Raw genomic sequence first — 20,644 nt, 5'->3', positions numbered from 1 at the left:
TAAAATTCACAGTTATTTGGATTGTTTCCTGAGGAAAATCACAGTCCTCAGGAAATCTAACAAAAGTTGTGATACTGGTATATTTTTATGGTTTGCTAACCTAATATTCTTATACTTACATTTGACTGACTCAGAAAAGTTATTGTAACAAGCAGACTTTTCATTTCTGTGTGGAAGGTCTCACCTTTAAAAAGAAAAATAAATTCACATCCACTTTACTCTTTAGCTGCACTATAAGCACTGGATTGATTTCTAAATGTGCTTATCTTGCTCTTATATTGATGAAAATATATTGCAATTTACCTATAGTTCTTATGATTAATTTCAGCTTTGCTGAAAAAGATTCCCTTTCTCAAAATGGAAAATTTAGCAAAATACTGCATTCTGCAGCTGTTTTGGAGGGGATAGGCCTTTATTTCTAGGTGGGTGAAGAGTGAGTTGTGTTGATTTAATATTATGTTTCATTTACATAGCGCTGTAGGACCTCATATTGCCAGGTGCTCGACAAAGGCAGAGCAAAAAAAAGTTTCCTGCTTCAAAGGCCTATAGTTTATGTTAATAGTGCCAGCATTCATCTCCTGTCCTGCCCAACAGATGACTAGAGGCTGTGGCAGTTCTTTAATTCCTCTTCCTGGGAGAAGAGTATTAGCAGGAAACTTTAAGTACGCCAATGATTAAAAACAAGGTAAGGACAGTGGGCAGTAAATTCAATGTTCCAGACCTTTACATTTTCCTACCTAAAGTTATTCTTAAATTTGCACTCACAAAATATAATGGAATGTTGCACAAACAAGGCATCTATGTAGCAGCTCCTACCTCCCTACAAAACTCTTAGGTGCCCTTCTATGTATTGCATGAACTATATCTCTGCTTTAACTTTGTCAAAGACTTCCACTATTTTTTTATTCACTGCTTCATTCTTTCCTCTCTTTGCTTTAAGAGATAATTCCTTGTGTGACAAGTAGTAACATACAGAGAGGCAGAAATACTGGAGGGTTCCCTTCGCCCCTGTAGGAGGCATGATGTAATGAGTGGATAAGTTTCCACTGTTGAGCCTTTGTGCCTCATGTCATATGTGTAAATTAAGTACTTGAGGTCAGAGGGTCTGTTTGCACATAGGCAGATGTAATTCTATTGACTTCATATCATCAGCCATGCTTGCGTTTTGGTTCTTAGAATACCAGGGCTAAGTCTGATTAGATGAGGTGTCACTTGAGATAGGGATGTCCAACTTCAGGAAGACACGTGAGGGCCATTGAACTGAAACAGAGACTTCTAGGCATTTTAAGATGAGATGCATTTGAACTAGTGAATAGGAAATCAAAGACAGTTTGAAAATCTCTACCAAGGATGCTGAATGCCAAGGACAGATGAGGACCAATCACTCTGCAGGAGAGGGGGAGCTGGAAGCTGAGATTCACAGCCAGGTGGGAAGAGGCAGTACTGTCACCATCCAGGGCTGTCCTGTTGCCCCTGAACCAGAAGTGCAGAGCAGACTGGTGATATCAGCTGACATCAGACACAGACTGGAGTTCACCCAGCAGATCAGCAGTGATAAGGCAGGTCCAAGGTGAAGTCAGAAAGTCAATGCAGAACTTCAGGATCGGAGTCAAGATCAGGGAGGTACAAGATGAGGCACGGTCACAGCTGCAGTGCAGCTGTAGAACCATCCAGGTAGGGACCAAGCACAAAAGCTTCAGCTGCAAAGAGAAGGAATGAGATCCTCCTCTAGAATCCTGTCCGCCTCTTACTGCACAACAGCTGTCATTAGTGATCTGGCCTTGAGCACAGATAGCTAAACTCCTAGAAGGGGGGGATCGTTTACTCCAGACCCTGAACACTACCATCATCTTGTGGAGGAGTGCTGCAGGATACCAAATGAATGGACTCAGAGAGGTTCTGAGCTCTTGAATAGAAGTAAACGTTCTGGCTGTATAGTGACTCTGTGCTGGATAAGACCTGGATGTACTTCAGCCCCTTTCCTTCATGTCTAGGCTCCTGCCAAATGGGCATCAGCACACTAGTTGCCGGTGAACCATGGTACTATGCCAATGAGGCGACTGGAAATTGGCCATGTTTTTATTTTTTTTCCCACTGTTGGAACAGCAGCAATTATGAGATTGTTTCACTCTGGATTTGCAAAGTTTTGGTCACAGTGGCAATGATGGCAATGATGTTCGATATGTCAAAACAGTTAATTCTTACATTTTCTAAAATATCTTTATATATACTTCCAAAGTCCCTCCATTTCAGACACTAAATAAACACCTGGAGGTGTTCAAGGCCAGGTTGGATGGGGCCTTGGGCAGCCTGATCTAGTGGGAGGTGTCCCTGCCCATCACAGGGGTGCTGGAACTGGATGATCTTTAAGGTCCCTTCCAACCCAAACTATTCTATGATTCTATGATTCTAAATAGAAGCAATGACACAGTGGGCTGGCTTGGCAGTGTTGTTTTAAGTTATTCTGAATTACCCTCAACAATCCTGTTGGTTTGAGTCTGGCGACCTATACTTAAATGTGTGCTGAACCAATGTCAGCATGCAGCCTTATGATGGAGACATTGGAAAAATGAGATGCCTGGGTTACGTCCACATATGTCCAGGGTGCGAGTCCAGGCATTTGTTCATCTGCTCACTCCGTGGCTCTGTTTTGGAATGCTTCAATCAGCTCTCCAGCGTAATTTGCTGTAGTGGGAACTAGCTGTAGGCAATATGGATCTGGGCTGGCTGGTGTCATCTGTCCTTGTAGCTACACAGCATTCCAGTGGTCTACATTCTCTTCTGTTTCTGAGTATGGATGTTGTCAGAGGTTACTGTCTCGGAAGAATCAATGAGATGTTCTGACATCTAGTCTTGCCCTTGTTTCCAGACTCATTCTGACTGTTCTGGCTTCCTACTCACCTCACAAGGATAGATTTCTGCTTTTAAAAGGCTTGCATTGCTTAGCCATGTGCACCCATGTGACTGTCCCTCGAAAATGTGCCTATGGCAGGCAGATGTCCCTTTCATTTATCTTACAACTCCTCCAGGGTATGCTCTTTCACTTATTCTCTCACTAAGGCTGAGCGAGTATCTTAGCAGTTCTAGCTACCAACACCTTCATCAGGATGGGTTTCAAACACCCCCAAGCACAATTCATTGGGCAGTCTGGTGGGAGCTGCGAGAAGAAGCAGATTTGTTGACATCAAGAATGAACTACTCAGACACCTTTTCCCTTCTCCACACCCCATCACGTTTTACTCTAGTATCTTTTTTCTCCCTCTTGCTTTGTATTTTGCCTGTCTGAGCACTGCTAAACTTCCTTCTCTTTATCAACATCAGTCTGTTGGCTCTTACGCATGCTTAACACTGTGATGACTGTGATCACCATGAATCTTCTCTGCAATGATGTTTACTCCCAGATCACTGAGAATAGTATTGCACACCTCAGAATGAAAACCTGCTCCCTGGAGGGATCCTGAGAAGCACATACCCTCAAACATTATTCACTTACAGTTATCTTTTGAGATTTATTAGTTCACTGGCATGGATCCATTTACCATGTGAAATTTTTCTATTCTTCTAATTTCTTTATCAAAATGTATAGCATCAAGTCAAATATTTTCTTCTCTGCCATTGTTAGATCAATGCTGTTATCTTCATTGACCAGCTTTTGTTGTTATAAATAGGTACTAATTTAGCTGAACAAACTCTAGTTTTCATGAAGTCATTGGGCAGACATTAATAAAAGTAACTTTCCTTAGTGGTGCAGTGGGGACACTCCATAGCAGGGGGAACATCTTAGTACTTCCATCCATTTTCAGCCACATGAAGAAGTTAGTGCATCTGGACTTCCATTATGAAGGAGAAAGGGTGTGAGTGTTTTATCTCTGAGGGCTGCTCTGTGTTGGAGGGAGCAAACTCCCACATCCCTGAGTCCTTACTTTGCACTGAGCAACAGACCCCGTGATAGACAGATAGTAAAACTAGCAGCTCCATTACAACTTCTTATTCCTGCATTTGTTGCCTTTAAAGCAGACATCAGAATAAGAGTCTCTGAGATATGAGCTAGAGGTAAGATAGGTATATAAATTCCATGCCTGAGCACCTCAGGTTCTTCCTGTGGTTCCTTACTTGCCCAAAGCATGCAGATACTGCTACATCTGGCAACAGCAGCAAAACTGCTCCTTTGTCAGTGATTCATATTGCCAACTTAAAAGCTTGAGGTACAGAGCATGGCTAGCGCGAAAAGCAAGAGGATTAAGCTCTTATCAAAAGCCCAGAATATGATCTGTAGAATTAATACATCTGATAGACCAAAGGACATTTTGTCTATGTAGAGACAGATGTAATGATAATTTAAATATGTAAACCAGGTGCCTTAAGCAACATGACTCAACTGTGAATGAGCAGAAATTTTTTTGACCTTGAGGACTGCAGAACTCAGTTCCGGACTGTTAATATTTAGTAAAAGTTCATTCTTGTATCTTGCTGTGTACTCTGGGTCAAAACCTGAAGTGATTAAGGACCAGCTAAAATGTAAGCATATGAATAGTGCCAGTGTTGTCTGTGGGACTTTATCTGTCATCCACACATGAGCAGAGGGAAAATATTCAGATTCTTGTAAGATCAAATTCTAAAACAGTGTGCGGCTCCCAGTGAATTGTACGTTTAATTACTTCGCAAAATATTTCTCTTCTGTTACCAATTTCAGGACAGCTATTGATTTCACATCTTTTAAAATCTTTTACTACTGCAATTATGACTGTATTTTCTTGTTCATCTAAACATTACATAGATATCTGCCAGAACAAGCATAAGTAGATATAAAAGATACTTATTATTTTGTCAATTAATTCCCCTGTATTTCTATGTAGAAAGCTGTATTCAGTTATAAATTGCTTATAATGCAATGATTTGCTGGTGTTTGATTAACTGGATAATAGTTTTTTGTTAAAAAATTGATTGTACATGCAGGCATGCTGCACACTTTGTTACTTACCTATGAGTGATTGTTCCTCAGGAAATGAACACAATGTACTCATTTTTTTTTTCCCTCAGTAATCTTTTCCTTTTGAGATCTCCAGCACCGTAATCCCTTCCTTTCTACATTCTATGGATTAAGTCTTTTTCTACAGCATGACAGACTTTAAGTAACATAATGACTAGGTGTCTGCAAAATCCCTTGACTATGTTGTAAATAACAATATGTAGTCCTCAGTGAACACTGAGAATGGAAATCAGCATTATTCTTGTTTATAATATCAGAAAAAACCCACAATTGAATTACAGCCATATGTTCAGCTATGGACCGTGAAATTAGTGTGTAATACCAAAGTACTGAAACTTATACCCTTTAAAAAGGATGAGGACTGGAAACAATCAAAAAATGTGTTTTTGTAAAAATGCCCTTCACATGCAGCCTAAGTCATTGCTGCATCACATAGAGGAGTAAAAGGTGAAAAGTCAAATCTACATTTGATGTCAGCTGGTTATTAGCCAGTATAAAGACTCTACATTTGGTCTTAAAACAGTAAATAACAACACTGAATACCTATCAGGTAATGCCCTATTAAAGTTCTTCATTTTTTTTGTGGTGTCTATTACTTATATATTATTGACTGTTATTGCCACGTCATTCTGACAGAAAGTACCTTTGGAGAGGGGTGAGGACTAAATCTACTTAGTTCAGTGGCTATCAGATAATGCATGACCTTCAGGGCAGTGCTCCAGATTTACATAAGGAAAAGCCCATATAGAAATGCCCTCCTTGTTGCATCTTGCACCACTTTGACCCGTTGCGGGGTCAGTCATGACACCACTTTGTGGCACAGCAGCCTGACTGCCAGGTCAGAGCCACGAGGTGCCCACGCAATGAAAAAGCCCTACATACAGAGTTGTGTGAAGCCAGGGTCAACACCACCACTAATTAGGGCTCGCTGGCAGTCACTTGTGAGGCATAGGAAACCTATGGGCTAGAGCTCAGTCATGAAACACTGCGTGCGTTTTATATTTCTCTCCCATGCACTAAAGCAGAAAATTATGAAATCCTAGTCTGTGAGGAGCAGGACTTTAGCTGCTCTCTTCCAGTCTGTGATTTCAACCATGCAGCCCCCGCCCCCCCCTCCCAGCAGAGGGAACTCTTTGTTAATGGTGATGAAGAGTCCAAGTGCTCACTTACTAGGGCAAGGCATCCACCTGTTAAATAGCAGGTTGAGTGTCCAAGCTCAGGCCACCCTAACTTCATCTCTAGCCTTGATTTACTCCTAGAAATATTCCCTGGTAGTGCCTCATTAGTCACATGAATAAGAAAGTGACTGGGATCTACATGCATCATGTTTGCCTTTGGTTAGCATATCCCACTAGAATCCAGCATGTATTTTTTTACTCTCCTTCATGCTTTTGAACTTGGTTCATTTTCTTCATTTTATATTGGCCTAATTTTCAGTACCTGAGGCCATTGTCATCGTTTCTGTACACATAGTAGGCAGCATCTAATTAGTTGCTATAAAATCCTTTCCTCTTTTTAGCTCTGGAACCTCTGTTAGTAGCTTTAAACAAGAACTATTCATCCCTGGAGCAGCTCTGATTAACACAACTCTGTTGTACTTTTTAGTTTTGTTTATTTGTTTGTTTGCTTGTTTGTTTGTTTTCTTTTTTTAGGTCGCTGTTACTCCAAAACTTAATGCCATTATAAACTGTAGCTATTATTTTTCATGCAAGTTAGTATCTAAAAAACATGTACTCAGGGCTTTACTTTAACCTGCCAACATGAACTAATCAAATAGCATCAGTCCTAAACATTAAGGGGAATAAAATATGTAATTGTTTTTAAAATATCTCCAAAGTATGCTGGGTTCATGATTTCACCAAACCTGAGGTACATAGAAAACGTAAAATAAAAAGACTAGTGAAGGAGAGCTAAATTTGATGAAACCATAAAATTTAATATGCATAAATCTAAGCCAAATTCCTGAACGCATCTAGAGAGGACAGAATTAAAGTTCAAGGGTTAAAACTAGTACTATAGTATTTGACTCTTGTATCGCTCTTTTTATCTATGGCTCCGAAAGCACTTTCTGAATAGTGATTCCTGATGTCTTAAAGGAAAATTTTTCCTCATATCGTAGAATCATAGAACCACAGAATGGTTTGTGTTGGAAGGAACTTTGAAGATCATCCAGTTCCAAGCCCCCTGCCATGAGAATCAGGCATGGATCAGGCTGTTCAAAGCCTCATCCAACCTGGTCTTGAACACCTCCAGGGATGGGGCATCCACAACTTCTCTGGGTAACCTGTGCCAGTGCCTCACCACCCTCAATAAAACATTTCTTCCTAATATCTAAGCTAAATCTACTCTCTATCAGCTTAAAACAGTTACTTCTTATCCTATCACTACACTCCTTGATAAAGAGCCCCTGCCCATCTTTCCGGTAGGCCTCATTTAAGTACTAGAAGGCTGATATAAGGTTTCCCCAGAGCCTTCTCTTCTCTAGGATACAGAAGGCCAACTCTCTCAGCCTGTCCTTATATGGGAGGTCTTCCTTGATCATCTTCGTGGCTCTCCTCCGTACTTGCTTTAACAGATCCATTTCCTTCCTGTGCTGAGGACTCCAGAACTGAATGCACCTTCCAGGTGGGGTCTCACAAGAGCAGAGTAGAGGGGAAGAATCACCTCCCTCGATCTGCTGGTCACACTTCTTTTGATACAGCCCAGGATGCAGTTGGCTTCTGGACTGCAAGGGCACATTGCTGGCTCATGCTGAGATTCTCATCCACCAGCACCTCCAAGTCCTTTTTTTTCAGAGCTCCCCTCAATCTGTTCTCTGCCCAGTCTGTGTGTGTGCTTGCAATTGCTCTGGCTCAGCTGCAGGACCTTGCACTTGTTAAGCCCAAGCAAACTGAAGCATCAAGAATGACTTGTCCAAGTTCAAACACTGTGGAAGATAGTAAAAGAAGCAACTCTACAAGCTGAAACCCTCCACTCAGTCTGGCTGTGATGGAGTTAATTTGCTTCACTGGAGCCCATATGATGCTTTGATTTTAACAGTGTTAACACACCGGTGTTTTAGCCGATGGTGAGCAGTGCCTGTGTAGCATCAAGGCCTTCTCTTTTTCCCTTTCTATGCCTGTGAGTAGGGTGGAAGTGGGTTAGAAACTGGGAGGACGCACAGCCAGGACAGCTGACCTGAACTGACCAGAGGGGTATTCCATGCTCTATGATGTTCTTCTCAGTAATAAAAGCTATGGAAAAGGAGGAAGAAGAGGGACATTCATGATTATGGTGTTTGTCTTTCCAAAGAATCATTACATGTGATGAAGCTCTGCTTTTGTGTAAAGGACTAGACATCTGCCTGCCAACGGGAAATAATGAATAAAGTCTTTCTTTGCTTTGTTTCTGTGGGCAGCTTTTGCTTTACCTAGTAGACTTTTACCTCAACGCACAAGTCTTTTTGCCTTCCTTCTCTTTTCGCTGCATTGAACAAAGAGAAGGGAATGAGCGGCTGTGTGGGTGTTTGGCTGTTGGCCACGGACAATCCATCACAAGTTCACAGCACTGGTGTGTGTATTCAATGCTGAACAAAGTTTTCTGCTCCAAGAGGTAGATTTAACCAGCCCCGAGTCAGCACCTGTGACATGAGATTTTGAAAAAACCCACATTTTAAAATAATTTTAGGTGAAGACAAAGTCAATGTTTTGCTAAATAAACAGTGAAACACAGTTTAAAATCTTCAGTGAAGTAAGGTTACTGATATCAAGGAAGTGGAATAGTCAACTCATCAAATCACAGCATGTGATAGAACTAGGGGCAATGGGTATAAAATGGAGAGGGGCAGGTTTAGACTAGACATAAGGAAGAATTTCTTCACCATGAGAGGGGTGAGGCCCTGGATCAGGTTGCCAGAGGAAGTTGTAGATGCCCTGTCCCTGGAAGTGTTCAAGGCCAGGCTGGATGGGGCCCCGGGCAGCCTGATCTAGTGGGATGTCCCTGCCTATGGCGAGGGGGGTTGGAACTAGATAGTCTTTAAGGTCCCTTCCAATCCAAACTATTCTATGATTCTAAAATTCTGATTCTATGCTCTAACCAATGTCCCCATGACTTTATGGTGGAAGATTTTCGTAGAGGACTTTTAGCATAACAAAGCATTTCCTGGACCACCAATCAGACAGTATCATACAGATATGATTCATGCACTTGGAATAAAGTGATATTTTCTTTGTTCTTTCAAGGTACAGACAAAAAACAAGAAAAAGATCTGTCATGAATCGCTGTTACAGATCTAGTTTTTACCCATAAACTCACAATAACACTGAAGTAAAAAACAAAGCAAAACATCAGCCCTAACATTTTTGCAAGAAAAAGGCAGAATAAGTGTGCTTGACATTAACTGTTTCCTTAAAATTAATCTCATTCTTCCAAGACACAAGCAAATGTGTGTAATTCAGGTTTACATTAGAATGTTTAAAGGACATTTCCGGCCTTATAAAAGTAAACAAACCAAAACAGTCCTTTTTGAAACAGTTCCAATTTTATCTTTATAATATACTGTACCTGAAGGAGACTAAAATATTATATTAAGCTTATTTTCTTCATTTATTAAGAGCATTTTTTTTTAATTATTTCCCTTGTCTGAATATAGCTTTCAAAAGCCAGTGTAGAGTTAATAGGTGGAACAAAGAAAATCAATCAATTCTCCTCCTCACCTCAAATTTTCTTGCAACAATTAAATCCATAAATATGGCAGGAGAATTTTCAGGTAGAGGTAAAATTTCATTATAACTATTGCTGATGCTACTACTTTTCAAGCTGAGAATGCTTGTACCTGGTTATTATTGCTATCAGAGAATGGTTTGGGTTGAAAGGTACCTTAAAGATCATCTAGTTCTAAACACCCGCATCTACTCTCAGCTTCGTTCAACACACAGGTCATTCTAATCCTTCTGGTAGGAGGATTTTAAGCATGAGGTTTTTAAAACTCTGAATTTTGAACTTGAGGAGTTAAGTCTTTTTGGTGCAACAATAGAAAGGGGGAGCATTTTTTTTAGTCATCTGACAGTGAAAGAAATGACAGTGGGGAAGGTAGAGCAACCTATGAAGTATGCAGTGAACTTTTTGGTGACTGTAACACATGACTATATATGATTTTGTTTTCTTTGGGGACAAATAGTAATGTAAGTCTGATTCTTCAACCCCTTTTGCAAGTCTACTGTTAGTGAAACTCTAATGACTCTGACTGTAGAAATGAGGGGATAATTGAGTTCAGGGTCCCTGCTTTGAAGACTTAACAATCTAATTTTGGACTGGGACAGCAAAACAAAACAAAACCCAATTAGGGAGGAAAGGAAGACAAAGTCCCTCAGATTATGCTCATGCCTTTAGTGGATCTGATACGTGTATTAAAATAGAACCTTTTATTGTACACAGCTAGAGCACAATACCTATTTTTTTCATCAATAACATAGATAATTTTCTGCTTATTGTGATAAAATTGCAAAGGTGACATTATTGGAGACATCCTCAAAAACATCTCTGATTGATGATCTTTTGTCTTTACTAAACTAAAGAGCTTATCTTTTTGCCTAGGTGACTCTGCCTCAGCTTCTCTAGCAGCCCACCTCAGGGCCTTAGACTTCACAGAAAGATACATGCAAGATCTCATGTATCACCTCACGTCTTAGAAGCCGCCATTCTAATGGTTATATCTCTAATTGCATTGTGGCTTATCACTATTTGTACTGCTCTACTGAGCTGTGCTTAGAAATGGATATTAAAGTAAAACCTCTTCATTAATATGTATCTTCCCTTTGATCTCATTTTATGTACTGGCTGAGGTAAAATCTCGTGAGTTGCACACCCAGTATAGTAATTGCAAGGAGAAAATTAATTCAGTTTCTACATTTTAGAGCTCACTTGCTTGCTTGTAATCACAGATGAAATTTTTCCTTTTAAGATTCAATTCTCCCACTTTGACTCAAAGCCTTTACAATTTCATACCTGGATGTGATAATAAAGCTTAACCTTTGAGGATGTTGAAATCTATTTCCTACAGAACACTAGGGTGTAATGCAGGAAACAGAACCTGAAACAACAGACAACTGCTGGAGTTTTGTGATTTTGATTGTGTTTGCCTTTAGTATCAATAGAATAAGCTGTCTTTGCTTTACCTTATTCTGTTTTCTTCTGTTCTTCAATAGCAGTTTCCCAGCACTTCAGTCTTTAGATTTCCTGCTGTAAACCTTATCATGTATCTGGAAGACAAGAAAGTCAGGGTCAAGGGTAAAAATTATAGTAGCAAAAGACCTTTACCTTCATTATGTGTATCATATTCATGAATGGGGACTTTTAGCTGAAGCTGTTAGTGTATTTTATCGAAATCTTTGTATGTTCTACAGCTTTTCTTATAGTAATACAAAAGGAACCTGCTGAAACACAGAAAAAACTAAAACTTATCAGAAGTTGGTATTTCACAAGCAGATTTCTCAGCCAGATGAGTGCTAGCTCTCTGCTATATACACATTGTAACTCATTTGCATCTGATATTTTTTTCCCACAGAATACGCTTCACAGATTCATTCTTTCCTTGTCTCCCTCTTTCTCTTTTCAAACCAGAAGTTTCAACTTGTGGGCAGAGCTTGGGAGAAGGAATGAGTGCAGAGAAGGAGGTAAGGTAAACATTGATTTCAATGTTTATGTTAAAACCAAGATTTCTGCATTTAAATGTACCTAGCACCAAAATATTCCAATGTTCAATTATTTATCTATGAGATTAGGACAGCTCTGAATTTGTTCTATGCACTTTTTATAGTATGATGCTGTCAACTTCCAGAGATAGGAGTTTATTTATCCTGGGACACATAGAGGCTTCAGACTCATCATTGCCTTTCCATTAATATTGGATAAGTCCTAGATTCTTTCCTAGTTCAAATGGGACATTTTATTTGTTTGTTTGTTTGTTTTTATTTATTTATTTATAGATCTCCTTATTTATTGTCGGTTCTGTAAAATGCAGACAGACAGAAAGAAGTACCTGCAAAGAGCAGTTCTACATATCTTAAATCTGAATTACCCTTTTGAGGCGTCCCTCTATCATCAGAGACTACTCAGAGTATTGAGGATAGCTACCCCCTATTTTATGCATCTCAACTAAGTCCTAAGCCCCAGCCATATTTTCCGGATAGTAAATACATACAGGAGAACTATAGTATCAGTCCAACATATTGAACTGGTACATTGAACTCTTTCACACAATGGATCTTTTATACTTGCTCAGAATTCACACTCATTAGTAGCTATGGAAGACAAAGAAGATGACTAAACCTTGATGATCACTCGTATGATATGGCATGTAAGATATCATACGAGTGATATGTATGGCATGTAAGATATGGCATGTAAGGCAGTGACAATGCTTTACTCCCTTGACCTCTAAAGGGCTGTGAATGACATGTGCAGTTAGGTGCTCCAGGGGAAACATTACACATTTGGAATAGGAATGGAAATGAATTGAGTAGGTAGGCAAAAGTTTTTAAGAGGGTTAACACACATTTCTCTGTATGGAATCAGGTGTGGCTTGGCCATTGTCCCAATGTGATCTAAACCCACCTGCCTAGCCCCATTAGGCACCTAATAAGCTGTCAGTACTGGACGTTTCCATCAAATGAAAGGTAGCATTTATAAGACCAAATATTGGTCTACGTCTTTGTCATTAATGGGATGAATGAGTATGTCTGGAAGATGTTTCTTTTTATTCTTACCTATCGTTCTAAGATAGGTAAGATGAATCATCTATCATAAAAAGACTTATGTCATTAAAAAGAGTGTAGAATGACCAGCCCAGACGTATGGATTTACATTGGAGATATCCAAAATGTAAGGTGAAATATACCCTGCCTGAGGCGTCTAGAAGCCGGTCTAATACACATCTAACACAGACATTATCTTTCTAGAGAATCAGAGTCAAGTATGCATTTCCCATTGATACCAACTAAATGCCAGATTCTGCACCTAGGATGCAGTAACACCAAGTTTAAGTATAAATTGGGAGAGGAGTGGCTGAAGAGGAGCCCTGCAGAAATGGAGCTGGCAGTGCTGGTTGACAGAAGGCTCAATATGAGTCAGTAACGTGCCCTGCCAGCAAGGGAAGTAAACTACATCCTGGAGTGTATCAAACATACAGACATGGTAGTTAAGGACGTGGTTCAGTGGTAGACTTGACAGCACTAGGTTTCTGGATGGACTCAATTATTTTAAAGGTCTTTTCAACCCTAAGTGATTCTATGATTCTGTGATTCTAAACACGGTATAACCAGCCTGTCAAAGAGGAGATTTTCCTGCTGTATTCAATATTGGTGGAGCCTCGCCCTGAGTATTGTGTGCAGTTCTAAGCCTCAAAATTTAAGAAGAATGTTAAGGTATTCAAATGCATCCAGAGGTCCGAAACAAAGTTGGTGAAAGGACTGGAAGGAACATCCTATTAGAAGTGGCTAAGGACTCTAAGTTTGTCTAGTTTGGGGAAAAGGAGTCTAAGGGTAACCTCACTGCTCTCTACAGCTTCCTGAGGAAAGGAAGAGGAGAGAGAGGTGCTAAGGTCTTCTCCCTACTATCCAGTAATAAGACATGTGGGAAAGGCTCAAAGCTGTGTCAGAGGAGGTTTAGACTGGACATCAGAAATATTTTTTTTACCTAGAGGTTGGTCAAACACTGGAATAGGCTTCCTAGATGCGTGGTTGATGCCCCATGGCTGTCAGTGTTTTAGAGGTATTTGGACAACGCTTTAATATTTGGTCAGTCCTGAAGTAGTCAGGCTGTTGGACTAAATAGTAATTGTAGGTACCTTCCAACTGAAACATTTTACATGTTGTATGGTATCGTATCCTATCCTATCCAATCCTATCCTATTCCTAATCTAATCTAACCTAACCATGTGGGATACATTAACTGGGCACCCTTGTACCAAAGTCTTCCAAAGAGACCAGTTTCATAGGCTTGCTGCCAGCCCAGACTTTCCATCCAGACAACCCCATTAATAGTGCTGACATTTAGTCACTTCTTTTCATGTTTAGTTCCCAGCAATTTCAGACCTGTTTTAGGTTTCAAGCACTTAATATAGGTATAGAACTTGCAATTAGAAATGTTACTGTTAAATAAGAGACTGCATGTGATTGGATGAAAAAATATTCAAAAGACACTTAAAATGAAATTGAAGCACTATCGCAGAGGGCTTAATTTCAAGGTATCCAAATCCTCCAAGAAAAATGAGACCAAAGTAAAAACCAGGAATGACAGCTCTTATTCTGATTTACACCATTTGAGGATCTGAGCTAATTTAAATCGACCTACCAGAGTTTTGGATTAACTGATGAGGTTAAAATGCTACTGAGTTTCTGAGGTGAAGTATCATCAGAAAATCGCAATAATGATATACATGTATTTTTCCATATCTAGAAACTCTGAATGAAAGCACTTCACTGATGACAATCTGAAAGAGACTGAATCCCTCTGCCTCTGCTTCAGTTTTTTAAAGCTAGATACTAATTAATAAAATTAAATCCTGGATAAAGAAAGGGTTTCAAACAGAAGACTAAGAGCACTTCAAATTTCCCTTGGAGAGCATTGCTGTAATGGCTTCTGCATCTGCTTTTTAAAGAGAGCTGTATCTTTTTGGGGGTCTTAGAAGCTCAAGGTGATCTGAAATGAACAACGATGATTGCTCAGAAGCATCAGTTTCTGAAACAATTCTAAAGTGGTACATGTACACACCGCAAGGATGGGATGTCATCCAGAGGACCCTGGACAGGCTGCAGAAGTGGGCCTGTGTGGACCTCATGAGATTCAACAAGGCCGAGTGCGAGGTCCTACACTTGGGTCGGGGCAATCCCCAATTTTAATACATGATGGGCAATGGTGTGATTGACAGTGGATTGAAGTGGTCAGCAGTTCAAGGGAGGTGATTCTGCCCCTCTGTTCCTCTCTTGTGAGACCTCATCTGGAGTGTTGTGTCCAATTCTGGAATCCTGAACATAAGAAGGATTTGGAACCGTTCAAATGGGTCCAGAGGAGGTTACAAGAATGATCAGAGGGCTGGAGCACTTCTCACACAAGAACAGGCTGAGAGAGCAGGGGTTGTTCAGCCTGGAGAAGGCTCCAGGGAGATCTTAGAACAACCTCTCAGTACCTGAAGACTGCCTACAAGAAAGTTGAGGAGGGAGTGCTTAAAAAGGCTTGTAGGGATAAGACTAGGGACAATGGGTATACATTTTAGAGGACCAGATTTAGACTGGACATTAGGAAGAATTTCTTCACCATGAGAGTGGTGAGGCCCTGGCACAGGTTGCCCAGGGAAGTTGTGGATGCCCCATCCCTGGAGGTGTTCAAGGCAAGGTTGGATGGGACCTTGGCCAGCCTGATATAGTGGGAGGTGTCCCTGTCCATGGCAGAGGGTTTGGAACTAGATGATCTTTTAGGTCCCTTCCAACTCAAACTATTCTATGATTCTATGATTCCAACTACTATAGTAGAATCATATAGAATCATATATAATATATTCTACTATTCTATGATTCCAAGTACAACTACTTACCTAGCAGAGGGTTAACATGTCTCATGTATCAAAGCAGACCAGAAAACCCAGCAAAGGCAGATGACACAGAAATATATGAAAGTAGACATCAACCTCTTCACACCTGGGCTGCCTTTCACTCCACAGTCGGTAAGGCTGCACCTTCACACCTACCTGCAGGTCCAAGCACAACAGCAACCTCAGACTCCTACAAGACACTTGGTGTAGTACTGGGGACATGTCAACCACTGTCAAATACAGCTGGTATCTTGCCAAGGGCCAAGATCTCACATATATATAGAGAGGGGATGTTGTCTGTGGTCACAGACTGGGCTGAATCTACTGTGGTCCACCAGTATGGAAGCTTTGCTTTTTCAGTCTCCATTTGTCCATCCTGTGCTAGATGCTTCCTTGGACAGGTTTGAAGCTGAGGCGCTCAGAGGCCTTGCACTGTGTATTCATAGTGTCTTTTCCAGTAGCCTGAATACAGTCCAGTTTGAATTCTGCCTACAACATTCTTCTTCTCTGCAGATGGCTGTGCCAGGGCCATTCCAGGAGACAAAATGTCTTTCTCGCATGTCTGACCTTGTTGTTGCAGATGGACAGAAGAGTTTGATGGAGATTACATAGAGCTGGTTGTAGTAAATTGGCTCAAGATTAAACTTTAACCACAGAGCTCACACAAAATTGTCTCCAGATATTCCAGCTGAACAATGCCACAATCCAAGCTAAGAACCCTCTGAGAGCTGAGCAGTGTAAGTACATGCGTAATATGCCTTTAAGCCCACACTCAATGGGCTATGGAGCTGAGAAACATGAGGCAGGATGTGGTTAATCCTGCTCCACACCATTTTGTTGTGCTGCAAGAACAGTGTTGTCTACTTCAAGGTCAGTTGAAAACAAGCATACTGACATTTGTGAGGACCTGGAAACTGTTTTTAACCTGAGAGCCTTTACATATTACAAGGTGAATCCTGCCTCCACTGAAGAGGCTAAACTTAACCCTTTGCTGGCTGTAAAACTAATGAGAAACATAATTATTTCTGAATTATTTCTGAATTTTATAATGCCTAAACTGCTAGTATATAATAATGAAGCGTGACCTTCTCTGCAGCTGCAGCAGTTAGTGCTTGGTAGGGTCCTTCTCTCCCAGACTGACCAAGTTGTGAATGCTCTGGCACTTCCAGGAAGACCTGAACCCACTTTGCCTGTGATAGTCCTAGAATCAGAAGTACTGGGGAGTGAGGTACAACATTTTCTGGCCTTAAGGCAGGTAGGGTCAGGGTATGACATTTGCCTGGGCTGATCAGTCTTCTCAAGAGTCAAAGATTGCTTCAGGAAAAATGCTGGGCTAATAATGCACTGTTTGGACTTACTGCAAACACTTCCAGTCACTCAGGTGCTGTCCTTTATTAGGTAGTAAATGCATGCTTCAACACAATGACAATTAATAATAAATCCACGGCCTTCCGGTACACAATTAAAGTCTCCGGTACACAATTGATGTCTCCAGTCCACCATTCTGGGATCTAGTTACATCTTCTTTAAAGCTCAGGACTGAAAACCTGTCCAGCAGTGGATGATTTATTCTTTCTGTTTGGCTTTTTTTCTCAGCAGTTAAGGCTCCTCTATTGTTATCCCTTTGCTACTGTCCACATTCAGTACCAAATTTTAGTCAACACGAGGGCAGAAGACATCAGGGGAGCAAAAACAGTCCTGAAAGAAAAACATTTTCAGCTGGAGTTAGAGAAGAAATGTTCCTGGTTTGAAACAACATTCACAAGGCATAGGTGGATACCCTTGGCTTCTTTCTTGGTGAGCTGCTACAACTCACCACACTAAAGTGATCACTTGGGACCAGAAGCTGCTGGCTGAAGATACAATGTACCATTGTATCACCCTTTAAAATCTGTGCTGAAATTTAACGCTCTATTTGAACTAGCTTTAGCTGTTTTCTTAAATCTGTGATAGCACCCTATAAACAGTGGAACAGATCTTTTTGCTTCCCTGTTTCTCTTCTAAGTGTCTTGGCTGTTTGTTGGTTGACTTGTCCTAACAACAGAGATTCATCGCAGTAGTAACTTCCTACTCCGTCTTCTCATTAACCATTCCCACAATAACACCACAGAACCCAAGAGTTCCCTGCTGAACTGCAAATTACTGCCACTCCTCCCTTTCAGCAATCATAGGCTCTTTTTTAAAAGCATGGAAACTGGTTACAGCTGCGGTGCGGAATTCCTGCATCATTTGTAAAGGGCTATAACATCTTTTCACCTCTAACCACTTCCAGCTCCTGAGATGAGGAGCTCACATCTCTGCATTTACATGCCTGAAGTTCTTGCTTTCTCTGTAAGTTGAAAACCACTTCATAGACCCTGAATTGCTTTGGCTATTCTTGTAAGTGACCAATATCTCTGGCATGTAACTGGTAGTCTCATCACTTCTGAAATCCTTATACTCTGTTGGTTATCACAATATTTTTCTTATAACTGTACTTATCTTTGTGCTTTCTCTGACTTTTGTATTGCTTTCTTCAAAGACGTTCCCACTGGCAGTTTTTCCTGTGGTATTATCTGTACAGTAAATAGGTGGATTTAACTCTAGAGTCCTTTGCATCAGCCACTGAAACACTGCTATGTTTACTTTACTAGTGGAACAGAACTGAGCTCCAAAGTCTTTGCTTTCAAAGATTTTTGTGTTTGTCTATTTGTTCAGAAATAGGCTGCCTCAGAGCAGAAGAGAGAGCAGTGGAATTTCAGGAAGCTCCTGGAGAAGTTCGTGCTTAAAATTTAATTTTCAGAAGGGTGATTTCAAAACTACCTCAAAAGAGGAAAGATCCTTCTCTTTCTTGTAAAAATTTGTAAATCAAAACAAATCATAACTGGACTGCTTGGGTAGCATTTAGTGATCACACTCTTGTGGAAAAAAATTTCAAGTTCCTATTTATTACTTACAAAAGATTTATGTTGGGATTTTTTGTGCTGGTTTCTATAACAAGTAAAACTTGTTAAGAAGAAAAGTTGCAGATTAGATTAAAGATAATCCTAGTAACATTGTAAGTATTCTAAAACTCTTGAACCTTCCCATATGGGAACATTTAGTTTGAATGATACTTTAACACATATGAGATAGATAGATTTAACAAAATCAGTCAACAGCATCTGTGACAATAAAATGAGCACATAACTCTCTCTGCAGGGAGGACCTCTGGCAACATCATGCACAAAGAATGTATATTCAGACCCAGCAATGCAGTACCTGGCTACAGAATAGAAAGAAATATGAAAGGTGCCATGGGTAGGCAGCAATGACTGGAGCTGAGAGGGCTCAAATTGCTAGTGTGTTTCATCACCTGGCTAGTCTGGAAAGTGGATTTGTTACAAGCAGGAGAATACTCAGGCTATCTGGTCAAGTTAACAGAAACGAAAAATGTGAGTTACTGAGAACAGGACTGGTTTGGTGAGGTAACTATTTAGAGATGAAGAAAAATCCTGAAAAATCTACACACTAAAACTGGTCAGAAATGAGAAAAAGAGGGCAGAAAGTGTGTGCCCATAAACATCTCAGTGTCTCTGAGCTCTGAAAGCTAACCTCAAAGACTAGAGGGACACTGTTCCACTTCATCAGCTGCCTATAGTGGCTCAGACATCCATACGCATAATTTGGCATAATACGGAAGACATCAATTTACTACTGCTAGCTCCCACATACAATGGGACACTGCTCCCTGATGAAGAGCTGTATTTGCTCACTGGTGAGTGAAAGCTGTGTGGTGCTTTGAGAAATTCTTACGTCTATGAACCCATACTCCAGCACAAGGCCAGGGCCAGAGAGTGGGAAAAGGATGTTTTTATTAAGTCTTTACAAAATAGAAGACCATTATAAGTTGTATTTTTCCAGAACAGAATCATAGAATCATAGAATTGCTAAGTTGGAAAACACCTTTAAGATCATCACATCAAATCGTACCTGCCTACTACTAAATCATATCCCTAAGTACTTCATCTACCCATCTTTTAAATATCTCCAGGGATGGTGATGCAACCACTTTCCTGGACAGCCTGTGTCAGTACCTGATTACCCTTTCGGTGAAGAAATTTTTCCTAATGCCCAGTCTGAACCTTCCTTAGCACAGCTTGAAGACATTCCCTCTCGTCCCATTGCCTGTCACTTAAAAGAAGAGACCAACACCCACCTCTCTACAACTTTCTTTCAGTTAGTTATAGACAGTGATAAGATCTCCCCTCAGCCTTCTCTTCTCTAGTCTAAGCAAGACCAGTTCCCTCAGCTGCTCCTCATAAGACTTTTTCTCCAGCCTCTTCTCCAGATTTATTGCCTGTCTCTGGACAAGCTCCAGGACCTCGATGTCTTTCTTGTAGCGAAGGGCCCAGAATTAAACACGGTATTCGAGGTGTGGCCTCACCAATGCCAAATACAGGGGCAGAATCACTGCCCTGGACCTGCTGGCCACGTTGTTTCTGATACAATCCAAGATGCTTTTGGCCTTCTTGGCCAGCTGGGCACACTGCTGACTTATATTCAGCTGTCTGTCAACTAACACCCCCAGATCTTTCTCTACCAGGTGGTTTTCCAACCGCTCTTTCCCAAGTCTGTAGTGCTACATTTGTGTCCCAAGTGCAGGACTCAGCACTTGGCCTTGTCGAACCTCATGCCGTTGGCCTCAGCCCATCGATCCAGCCTATTCAGATCTCTTTGTAAAGCCTCCCTGTCCTCAAGCAAATTGACACTTCCTCCCAGCTTATTGTCATCTGCAGACTTACTAAGGGTATATTCAATCGCCTCATCCAGAATAGAATTCTCTTCTATTTTCTTTCTTTAGAACCTAGAATTTTAGAAAGAAATTCACCATTGCAGATGGGTAGAGGCCTGGTTCTTCTTAACTGTTCCATTGCCTTCTCTGTTACAAGGAAACATGATATCTTTGGCTCAAGAAACCTGTCAGCTACAGGCTTCAGAATATTTGCTCAGTATCACAACATACTTGCCCTGTTCACGTGCATAAGCACCTGCTATGGTACGCTGCTGGAGACTGGATGCTAGGCTAGATCCTAGACTGCACTTGTTTAGCCCTCCTAATACCATTA

The sequence above is a fragment of the Cuculus canorus genome, chromosome 1, assembly GCF_017976375.1.
Source record: "Cuculus canorus isolate bCucCan1 chromosome 1, bCucCan1.pri, whole genome shotgun sequence".
NCBI classification, from domain to species: Eukaryota; Metazoa; Chordata; class Aves; order Cuculiformes; family Cuculidae; genus Cuculus; species Cuculus canorus.
The sequence above is the reverse complement of the archived record's forward strand: the minus strand, read 5'-3'. Positions refer to the sequence as shown.